At 48.5% G+C, this 12727-nt stretch overlaps 1 protein-coding gene across 5 annotated transcripts in view; it reads right to left on the minus strand.

The window, feature by feature from the left end:
* Positions 1-5919, minus strand: part of MCOLN3 (mucolipin TRP cation channel 3) — a 49643-nt gene extending 43724 nt beyond the window's left edge. Inside the window, exons 1-2 of one of the 5 annotated variants that reach the window (XM_083157880.1) lie at positions 5623-5716; positions 5379-5482 (exon numbers count right to left, since the gene is read on the minus strand). The gene's annotated coding sequence lies outside the window, so the exon portion shown is untranslated. The other 4 variants (XM_083157881.1, XM_083157879.1, XM_083157878.1 and 1 more) reach the window with 4 other exon arrangements.
* Positions 5920-12727: the final 6808 nt, after the last annotated feature.

Consider the following 12727-nt stretch of genomic DNA (forward strand, 5'->3'; position numbering starts at 1 on the left):
CCTCCCTGCAGCGCCGCCGGCCGCATCCCCCATAGGTTTCTATGGGGGATGCGAAGCTGCCCGATGTATCAACATCAGGCAGCCCGGCATTCTGATATGGCAATAGCCCATTGTAGCCTATGGCTACACATCGTACTGCCCGAGCAGGGCAGTGCGGTAAGAGGGGTCGTGGGGGTCAGCGCATAACCGCGCATGCGCTGAATCCCCGGCTTCCGGGTTAGGGCTTCGCAAGGACAGGCTTCAATCGGAGCCCTGTCCCTGTGCCCTTATAAATGATACAATGCCCCGATATGATCGCATTTTACAATGCGATCCTGGGCGGTAATATTCCGCCCAGATCGCATTGTAAAATGCGATCTTGATAAATGCGTCCCTATATTCTCTAACACATGTACACACATTACAGAGAACGTATCAGTCACATCAGTCCCTGCCCCAGTGGTGCTTACACTCTATATTCCCTATCACATGTACCCACACATTACAGAGAGCGTATCAGTCACATCAGCCCCTGCCCCAGTGCTGCTTACACTCTATATTCCCTATCACATGTACACACATTACAGAGAGCGTATCAGTCACATCAGTCCCTGCCCCAGTGCTGCTTACACTGTATATTCCCTATCACATGTACACACATTACAGAGAACGTATCAGTCACATCAGCCCCTGCCCCAGTGCTGCTTACACTCTATATTCCCTATCACATGTACACACATTACAGAGAATGTATCAGTCACATCAGCCCCTGCCCCAGTGCTGCTTACACTCTATATTCCCTATCACATGTACACACACATTACGGAGAGCGTATCAGTCACATCAGTCCCTGCCCCAGTCAGCTTACAGTCTATATTCCCTATCACATGTACACACATTACAGACAGTGTATCAGTCACATCAGTCCCTGCCCCAGTGCTGCTCACACTCTATATTCCCTATCACATGTACACACACATTACAGAGAGCGTATCAGTCACATCAGTCCCTGCCCCAGTGCTGCTTACACTCTATATTCCCTATCACATGTACACACACATTACAGAGAGCGTATCAGTCACATCAGCCCTGCCCCAGTGGTGCTTACACTCTATATTCCCTATCACATGTACACACATTACAGAGAGCGTATCAGTCACATCAGTCCCTGCCCCCGTGCTGCTTACACTGTATATTCCCTATCACATGTACACACATTACAGAGAGCGTATCAGTCACATCAGCACCTGCCCCTGTGCTGCTTACACTGTATATTCCCTATCACATGCACACACATTACAGAGAGCGTATCAGTCACATCAGTCCCTGCCCCAGTGCTGCTTACACTCTATATTCCCTATCACATGTACACACATTACAGAGAGCATATCAGTCACATCAGCCCCTGCCCCAGTGCTGCTTACACTGTATATTCCCTATCACATGCACACACATTACAGAGAGCGTATCAGTCACATCAGCCCCTGCCCCAGTGCTGCTTACACTCTATATTCCCTATCACATGTACACACATTACAGAGAGCGTATAAGTCACATCAGCCCCTGCCCCAGTGGTGCTTATACTGTATATTCCCTATCACATGTACACACACATTACAGAGAGCGTATCAGTCACATCAGTCCCTGCCCCAGTGCTGCTTACACTCTATATTCCCTATCACATGTACACACATTACAGAGAGCGTATCAGTCACATCAGCCCCTGCCCCAGTGCTGCTTACACTCTATATTCCCTATCACATGTACACACATTACAGAGAGCGTATCAGTCACATCAGCACCTGCCCCTGTGCTGCTTACACTGTATATTACCTATCACATGTACACACATTACAGAGAGCGTATCAGTCACATCAGTCCCTGCCCCAGTGCTGCTTACACTCTATATTCCCTATCACATGTACATACATTACAGAGAGCGTATCAGTCACATCAGCCCCTGCCCCAGTGCTGCTTACACTGTATATTCCCTATCACATGCACACACATTACAGAGAGCGTATCAGTCACATCAGCCCCACCCCAGTGGTGCTTACACTCTCTATTCCCTATCACATGTACACACACATTACAGAGAGCATATCAGTCCCATCAGCCCCTGCCCCAGTGCTGCTTACACTGTATATTCCCTATCACATGTACACACATTACAGAGAGCGTATCAGTCACATCAGTCCCTGCCCCAGTGGTGCTTATACTCTCTATTCCCTATCACATGTACACACACATTACAGAGAGCATATCAGTCCCATCAGCCCCTGCCCCAGTGCTGCTTACACTGTATATTCCCTATCACATGTACACACATTACAGAGAGCGTATCAGTCACATCAGTCCCTGCCCCAGTGGTGCTTATACTGTATATTCCCTATCACATGTACCCACACATTACAGAGAGTGTATCAGTCACATAAGCCCCTGCCCCAGTGCTGCTTACACTCTACATTCCCTATCACATGCACACACATTACAGAGAGCGTATCAGTCACATCAGCCCCTGCCCCAGTGCTGCTTACACTCTATATTCCCTATCACATGTACACACATTACAGAGAGCGTATCAGTCACATCAGCCCCTGCCCCAGTGCTGCTTACACTCTATATTCCCTATCACATGTACACACATTACAGAGAACGTATCAGTCACATCAGTCCCTGCCCCAGTGGTGCTTACACTCTATATTCCCTATCACATGTACATACATTACAGAGAGCGTATCAGTCACATCAGCCCCTGCCCCAGTGGTGCTTATACTGTATATTCCCTATCACATGTACACACACATTACAGAGAGCGTATCAGTCACATCAGCACCTGCCCCTGTGCTGCTTACACTGTATATTCCCTATCACATGTACACACATTACAGAGAGCGTATCAGTCACATCAGTCCCTGCCCCAGTGGTGCTTATACTCTATATTCCCTATCACATGTACACACATTACAGAGAGCGTATCAGTCACATCAGTCCCTGCCCCAGTGGTGCTTATACTGTATATTCCCTATCACATGTACACACACATTACAGAGAGCGTATCAGTCACATCAGCACCTGCCCCTGTGCTGCTTACACTGTATATTCCCTATCACATGTACACACATTACAGAGAGCGTATCAGTCACATCAGTCCCTGCCCCAGTAGTGCTTATACTGTATATTCCCTATCACATGTACACACACATTACAGAGAGCGTATCAGTCACATCAGTCCCTGCCCCAGTGCTGCTTACACTCTATATTCCCTATCACATATACACACATTACAGAGAGCGTATCAGTAACATCAGCTCCTGCCCCAGTGGTGCTTACACTCTATATTCCCTATCACATGTACACACATTACAGAGAGCGTATCAGTCACATCAGTCCCTGCCCCAGTGCTGCTTACACTCTATATTCCCTATCACATGTACACACATTACAGAGAGCGTATCAGTCACATCAGTCCCTGCCCCAGTGCTTCTTACACTCTATATTCCCTATCACATGTACACACATTACAGAGAGCGTATCAGTCACATCAGCCCCTGCCCCAGTGCTGCTTACACTCTATATTCCCTATCACATGTACACACATTACAGAGAGCGTATCGGTCACATCAGCCCCTGCCCCAGTGGTGCTTACACTCTATATTCCCTATCACATGTACACACATTACAGAGAACGTATCAGTCACATCAGTCCCTGCCCCAGTGCTGCTTATACTCTATATTCCCTATCACATGTACACACATTACAGAGAGCGTATCAGTCACATCAGCCCCTGCCCCAGTGCTGCTTACACTCTATATTCCCTATCACATGTACACACATTACAGAGAGCGTATCAGTCACATCAGCCCCTGCCCCAGTGGTGCTTACACTCTATTCCCTATCACATGCACACACATTACAGAGAGCGTATCAGTCACATCAGTCCCTGCCCCAGTGCTGCTTACACTCTATTCCCTATCACATGCACACACATTACAGAGAGCGTATCAGTCACATCAGTCCCTGCCCCAGTGCTTCTTACACTCTATATTCCCTATCACATGTACACACATTACAGAGAGCGTATCAGTCACATCAGCCCCTGCCCCAGTGCTGCTTACACTCTATATTCCCCATCACATGTACACACATTACAGAGAGCGTATCAGTAACATCAGCTCCTGCCCCAGTGGTGCTTACACTCTATATTCCCTATCACATGTACACACATTACAGAGAGCGTATCAGTCACATCAGTCCCTGCCCCAGTGGTGCTTACACTCTATATTCCCTATCACATGTACACACATTACAGAGAGTGTATCAGTCACATCAGCCCCTGCCCCAGTGGTGCTTACACTCTATATTCCCTACCACATGTACACACATTACAGAGAGCGTATCAGTCACATCAGCCCCTGCCCCAGTGCTGCTTACACTCTATATTCCCTATCACATGTACACACATTACAGAGAGGGTATCAGTCACATCAGCCCCTGCCCCAGTGCTGCTTACACTCTATATTCCCTATCACATGTACACACATTACAGAGAGTGTATCAGTCACATCAGCTCCTGCCCCAGTGCTGCTTACACTGTATATTCCCTATCACATGTACACACATTACAGAGAGCGTATCAGTCACATCAGCCCCTGCCCCAGTGCTGCTTACACTCTATATTCCCTATCACATGTACACACATTACAGAGAGCGTATCAGTCACATCAGCCCCTGCCCCAGTGCTGCTTACACTCTATATTCCCTACCACATGTACACACATTACAGAGAGCGTATCAGTCACATCAGTCCCTGCCCCAGTGGTGCTTATACTGTATATTCCCTACCACATGTACACACACATTACAGAGAGCGTACCAGTCACATCAGCCCCTGCCCCAGTGGTGCTTATACTGTATATTCCCTACCACATGTACACACACATTACAGAGAGCGTACCAGTCACATCAGCCTCTGCCCCAGTGGTGCTTATACTGTATATTCCCTACCACATGTACACACACATTACAGACAGTGTATCAGTCACATCAGCCCCTGCCCCAGTGGTGCTTATAGTCTATATTCTCTAACACATGTACACACACCTACATTAGGGTTAATTTGTGCCGTAATACAGCCCTACTAGTTTGACTTTGAACCTTCACCAATTATCTTTTGATTAATTTTCAAAAAGTTGCAAGATAGAAGTGATTCCTGTTTTTACACAGCTACAAGGCTCCTTATTCTGCGTCCTTCTCCTTACTCTATATACAGCGGAAGATCAGGTAAGAAGCTCCGCTGAGCAGATGACCACTGACCTGGTCATCAGTAATGTGACCATGAGGTCAGTTCTGCAATATGCCCCACATCCTGCCAATCTACCAATCAGTGATATGTTACCTTTAGAAGATGGGATACTGGAGGTCATCCCTGCAGACGGCCTTAAGGTCTTCCTGGGAGATGCAGAGCTGGGTAATATGGTCCCGAATACAGTCCCGTTCTCTCTGCAAGTTACATGGATGTAGCTGGGATGTGACATGCGATGCCCATTGTACAGACACCAGGGTAAGGGTGCTGTGTGTCTGGCACTACCAGTGTATATACCTAGTCCCCAGCCTACAGCACACATGCAGCCTGTACTCACCGTTAGGTGTCCTGCTGATAGGATGGATGTGCCGGGAGTAATACACAGGCAGAGGCTGTACTCACCGTTAGGTGTCCTGCTGATAGGATGGATGTGCCGGGAGTAATACACAGGCAGAGGCTGTACTCACCGTTAGGTGTCCTGCTGATAGGATGGATGTGCCGGGAGTAATACACAGGCAGAGGCTGTACTCTCATATGTCCCAGAATCTCCCTATTCTACTATATCCCTCCCCTTATCTCTGCCTCTCTGGCTGCTAGCAGTCTCATTCTCTCTGCGACAGTCTCCGGACACACAGGGCTGGCCTCTCACTCACACAGTCTCTCTGATACGGTACTACTCTCACATTCTGCCAGTCACACAGCGCTACTCTCACATTCTGCCAGTCACACAGTGCTACTCTCAGTGACACAGTGCCTCTCTCAGTCACACAGTGCTTCTCTCAGTGATACGGTACTACTCTCACATTCTGACAGTCACACAGTGTTACTCTCAGTGACACAGTGCCTCTCTCAGTCACACAGTGCTACTCTCAGTGACACAGTGCCTCTCTCAGTCACACAGTGCTACTCTCAGTGACACAGTGCCTCTCTCAGTCACACAGTGCTACTCTCAGTGATACGGTACTACTCTCACATTCTGCCAGTCACACAGTGCTACTCTCAGTGACACAGTGCCTCTCTCAGTCACACAGTGCTTCTCTCAGTGACACAGAGCTACTCTCAGTGACATAGTGCTACTCTCAGTGACACAACGCTTCTCTCAGTGACACAGAGCTACTCTCAGTGACACAGTGCTACTCTCAGTGACACAGAGCTACTCTCAGTGATACGGTACTACTCTCAGTGATACGGTACTACTCTCACATTCTGCCAGTCACACAGTGCTACTCTCAGTAACACAAAGCTACTCTCAGTGACACAGTGCTACTCTCAGTGACACAACACTTCTCTCAGTGACACAGTGCTACTCTCAGTGACACAACGCTTCTCTCAGTGACACAGAGCTACTCTCAGCTACTCTCAGTGACACAGTGCTACTCTCAGTGACACAGTGCTACTCTGTGACACAGAGCTACTCTCAGTGATACGGTACTACTCTCAGTGATACGGTACTACTCTCACATTCTGCCAGTCCCACAGCGCTACTCTCAGTCACACAGCGCTACTCTCAGATTCTGCCAGTCACACAGTGCTACTCTCAGTGACACAGTGCCACTCTCAGTCACACAGTGCTACTCTCAGTGACACGGTACTACTCTCACATTCTGCCAGTCACACAGTGCTACTCTCAGTGACACAAAGCTACTCTCAGTGACACAGTGCTACTCTCAGTGACACAACACTTCTCTCAGTGACACAGAGCTACTCTCAGTGACACAGAGCTACTCTCAGTGATACAGTACTACTCTCAGTGATACGGTACTACTCTCACATTCTCCCAGTCACACAGTGCTACTCTCAGTGACACACTCCCAGTCACAAAGTGCTACTCTCAGTGACACAATACTATTCTCAGTGTCAGTCTCCCAGTCACACAGTGCTACTCCCAGTCACACAGTGCTACTCTCAGTGACACAGCGCTACTCTCAGTGATGCAATGCTACTCACACATTCTGCCAGTCACACAGTGCTACTCTTAGTGACACAGCACTACTCTCAGTGACACAGTGCTACTCTCACATTCTGCCAGTCACACAGTGCTACTCTCAGTCACTCTTAGTGACTCTTAGTGATACAGTACTACTCTCAGTGACACAACACTATGCTCAGTGACACAACTCTACTCTCAGTGATACAGTACTACTTTCATTGATACAGTGCTACTCTCACATTCTGCCAGTCACACAGTGCTACTCTCAGTCACTCTTAGTGACTCTTAGTGATACAGTACTACTCTCAGTGACACAACACTATGCTCAGTGACACAACACTACTCTCAGTGATACAGTACTACTTTCATTGATACAGTGCTACTCTCAGTGACCGTCTCCCAGTCACACAGTGCTACTTTCAATGACACAACACTACTCTAAGTGGCACAGTATTACTCTTAATGACACAGTACTACTCTCAGTGACACAGTACTACCCTCAGTGATATGTACTGTTCATTCCAGCATCCGCCATATTTGAAAACCCATGCAGTTTTCCTTCCCTGCCTGGGGTGTCGCTGTCTGCTGTAGTGCTTCTAGCTTAGTGTGGTCTGTATATCAGCACTGATATGCAAACCAGACCTGTGCTAGAAACACCACAGCAGACAGTGACACCCCAGGCAGGGAATAGGAACTGCATGGGTTTTCAAAGATAGCGGGTGCTAGAGTGAACACTAGATATGGTACTACTCTCAGTGACACAGTGCTACTCTCAGTGACACAGTACTACTCTCAGTGACACACCGCTACTCTCAGAGACACAACACTACTCTCAGTGACACAACGCTGCTTACAGTGACAGTCTCCCAGTCACACAGTACTGCTCTCAGTGACACAACACTAATATCAGTGATACAGTGCTACTCTCAGTAATGCGGTACTACTCTCAAGGACACAATGCTACACTCAGTGACACCGTGCTATCCTCAGTGACACCGTAGTACTCTCAGTGACAGCCTCCCGGTCACACAGTACTATTCTCAGTGACACAACACTACTCTCAGTGAATCAGTACTACTCTCAGTGACACAGTACTACTCTCAGTGACACAACACTACTCTCAGTGACACAACACTACTCTCGGGGATACAGTACTACTCTCAGTGACATAGTACTACTCTCAGTGACAAAGTACTACTCTCAGTGACACAACACTACACAGTACTACTCTCAGTGATACAGTACAACTCTCAGTGACAGCCTCCAGTCACACAGTACTACTCTCAGTGATATGGTACTACTCTCAGTGACACAGTACAACTTTAAATGATGCAGTGCTGCTCTCAGTGATATGTTACTACTCTCAGTGACACAGTACTACTTTCAGTGACACAGTGCTACTCACAATGACAGTCTCCCAGCCACACAGTGCTACTCTCAGTGACACAATACTATTCTCAGTGACAGACTCCCAGTCACACAGTGCAACTCTCAGTGACAGACTCCCAGTCACACAGTACTACTCTCATTGACAGACACCCAGTCATACAATGCTACTCTCAGTGACATAGTGCTACTCTCAGTGATACAGTACTACTCTTAGTGACACAGTGCTACTCTCACTGAAACTCATAGTCACACAGTGTTACTCTCAGTGATCAGGTACTACTCTCAGTAACACAGTGCTACTCCCAATGACACTCCCAGTCACACAGTGCTACTCTCAGTGACACAACACTACTCTCCTCTCAGTGGCAAAGTGCTACTCTCAGTGATATGGTACTGCTCTCAGTGACAATTCACTACTCTAAGTGACACAACACTACTCTCAGTTACACAGTGCTACGCTCAGTGTCAAAACAATACTCTCAGTGACACATTGCTACTCCCAGTGACACACTACTCTTAGTGTCACAGTGCTACTCTCATTGACACATAGTTACTGCCAGTGACACAGTACTTCTCTCTCAGTCACAGTCTCCCAGTGACACACTGCTTCTCTCAGTGTCAGTCTCCCAGTGACACACTGCTTCTCTCAGTGACAGTTTTCCAGTGACACACTGCTTCTCTCTCAGTGACTGTTTTCCAGTGACATACTGCTTCTCTCAGTGACAGTCTCCCAGTGACACACTGCTTCTCTCAGTGATAGTCTCCCAATGACACACTGCTTCTCTGTAACAGTCTCCCAGTGACACACTGCTTCTCTCAGTGACCGTCTCCCAGTGACACACTGCTTCTATCAGTGACAGTCTCACAGTGACACACTGCTTCTCTCTCAGTGACAGTTTCACAGTGACACACTGCTTCTCTCTCAGTGACTGTTTCCCAGTGACACATTGCTTCTCTCTCAGTGACAGTCTCCCAGTGACATACTGCTTCTCTGTAACAGTCTCCCAGTGACACACTGCTTCTCTCGGTGACAGTCTTCCAGTGACACACTGCTTCTCTCTCAGTGACAGTCTCCCAGTGACACACTGCTTCTCTCAGTAACAGTCTCTCAGTGACACACTGATTCTATCAGTGACAGTCTCCCAGTGACACACTGCTTCTCTCAGTGACAGTCTCCCAGTGAAACACTGCTTCTCTCTCAGTGACAGTTTCACAGTGACACACTGCTTCTCTGTCAGTGACAGTTTCCCAGTGACACACTGCTTCTCTGTCAGTGACAGTTTCCCAGTGACACACTGCTTCTCTCTCAGTGACTGTTTCCCAGTGACACAATGATTCTCTCAGTGACAGTCTCCCAGGGCCTTATTTTGGTTCATTCTTTCTGACAAAATCCTTCTTAGATGGACAAAACCATGTGCACTGCAGGGGGGGCAGATGTAACATGTGCAGAGAGAATTAAATTTGGGTGAGTAATTTTGTTTCTGTGCAGGGAAAATACTGACTGCTTTATTTTTACACTGCAATATAGATCTCACTTTGAAGTAAAACCCCACCCAAATCTAATTCTCTCTGCACATGTTACATCTGCCCCACCTGCAGTGCACATGGGCCCTTATTCTGATCGGTGCGGCCCGATCAGAAATATGCAGTGATGTCCGTCTTTGCGAATCCCCGCCTTCCATACGGATCGCCACCTCCGTCCGTATGCGGATATGTGGACGGGGATACGCCTCCTCCATGGTGGGAGCAGCCCCTGCATTCGATGGTCGCCGAACATCGAATGCAGGGCCGCACGCTCCACCAGGTCCCGCAACACAAGATAACACGGACACTTGTCCGTGTGAAATCTTGTATGGGGGCGGGCAGCTGACATCCGGCGATGTCAGATGCCCGCCCCGTACCCACGCGTCACGGCCTCATTACCATGCATACGCCCCGCGTTTGCATGGGAACGCCCATGAAACGCGGGGCGTATGCATAGGGTAATGAGGATAAGTAGCCCCTCACGCCCCTCTACGCCCCCTGTGCGGCGTATGAAGAATCCATGCGGCGAAATCGCCTGCACATGCGCAGAGTGACCTCTGCACATGCGCAGACGATAAACATCGGCGGCCCGTACGCAAGCGGGAATATCCGCACCGATCAGAATAAGGGCCATGGTTTTGCCCATCTAAGAAGGATTTTGTCAGAAAGAATGAACCAAAATAAGGCCCAGTGACACACTGCTTTTCTCAGTAACAGTCTCCCAGTGACACACTGCTTCTCTCAGTAACAGTCTCCCAGTGACACCTTGCATCTCTCAGTAACAGTCTCCCAGTGTCACACTGCTCCTCTCTCAGTAACAGTCTCCCAGTGACACACTGCTTCTCTCAGTAACAGTCTCCCAGTGACACCTTGCATCTCTCAGTAACAGTCTCCCGGTGTCACACTGCTCCTCTCTCAGTAACAGTCTCCCAGTGACACACTGCTTCTCTCTGTAACAGTCTCCCAGTGACACCTTGCATCTCTCAGTAACAGTCTCCCAGTGTCACACTGCTCCTCTCTCAGTAACAGTCTCCCAGTGACACACTGCTTCTCTCAGTAACAGTCTCCCAGTGACACCTTGCATCTCTCAGTAACAGTCTCCCGGTGTCACACTGCTCCTCTCTCAGTAACAGTCTCCCAGTGATACACTGCTTCTCTCAGTAACAGTCTCCCAGTGACACCTTGCATCTCTCAGTAACAGTCTCCCGGTGTCACACTGCTCCTCTCTCAGTAACAGTCTCCCAGTGACACACTGCTTCTCTCTGTAACAGTCTCCAGTGACACACTGCTTCTCTCAGTAACAGTCTCCCAGTGACACACTGCTTCTCTCTCAGTGACAGTCTCCCAGTGACACACTGCTTCTCTCAGTAACAGTCTCCCAGTGACACATTGCGTCTCTCAGTAACAGTCTCCCAGTGACACACTGCTCCTCTCTCAGTAACAGTCTCCCAGTGACACCTTGCGTCTCTCTCTCAGTGACAGTCTCCCAGTGACACACTGCTTCTCTCTCAGTAACAGACTCCAAGGGACACACTGCTTCTCTCAGTAGCAGTCTCCCAGTGACACACTGCTCCTAAGTAACAGTCTCCCAGTGACACCTTGCGTCTCACTCAGTGACAGTCACCCAGTGACACCTTGCGTCTCTCTCAGTGACAGTCACCCAGTGACACCTTGCGTCTCTCAGTAACAGTCTCCCAGTGACACACTGCTTCTCTCTCAGTAACAGTCTCCCAGCGACACACTGCTTCTCTCTCAGTAACAGTCTCCCAGTGACACCTTGCGTCTCTCTCTCAGTGACAGTCACCCAGTGACACCTTATGTCTCTCAGTAACAGTCTCCCAGTGACACACTGCTCCTCTGTAAGTAACAGTCTCCCAGTGACACCTTGCGTCTCTCAGTGACAGTTTCTCTGTATATGTCTGTCACAATCTCTCTTTCCCTTTTTGTCAGTCGCGGTCCCCTGAATCTCACCATGGCCCTTATTCTGATTGATGCGGACTTTACCGCGTTCTTACGGATTGCGTCTTTACGGCGTCTGCGCATGCGTGTAGAACGCTACGCGCATGTGCCACGCCTTGACTCGGTACCAGTTCGGACAAAGACCGTCCAAAACTGGTCACCGCAATCAGTCGGGAAATAGGGGCGTATTATGGGCGTCATGCGGAATGACACATGGGCGTAGTTTCAAAGTGGGCAAAACGGGGCGGAAACATGGGCGGACACGGGGGAGTACACTTATGTTGGGGGGCGTACATTCGGAAACCACTCCGAATGCACGCGAGCAAAAAGGGCTGAAATGTGCGGTGTCCACAAGTGTACTATTGCTTTGCGGACACCACTCGTTCATGCGGTAGGCGAACGTACGCCTAATGACTACAACCATTAACACCTGAACCCAATACAATCTACTCCTTTACTCATTACTCACTAATAGGACGCTTGTCAGTGCTTTAATTGAAACCATTGCACTTACATTGCTGTAAGGGTTAATGTGGGCTATGCATGTGTTAGGCATGCTTGTAAGGATATATTGGAATCTAATTGATTCCAATTCCAAATAAGCTGTTTTTTATGAGGCTAGGTAATTGAATAAGTGGGT

This window comes from Crinia signifera, chromosome 8, assembly GCF_055691185.1.
Source record: "Crinia signifera chromosome 8, ASM5569118v1, whole genome shotgun sequence".
Lineage (NCBI taxonomy): Eukaryota > Metazoa > Chordata > Amphibia > Anura > Myobatrachidae > Crinia > Crinia signifera.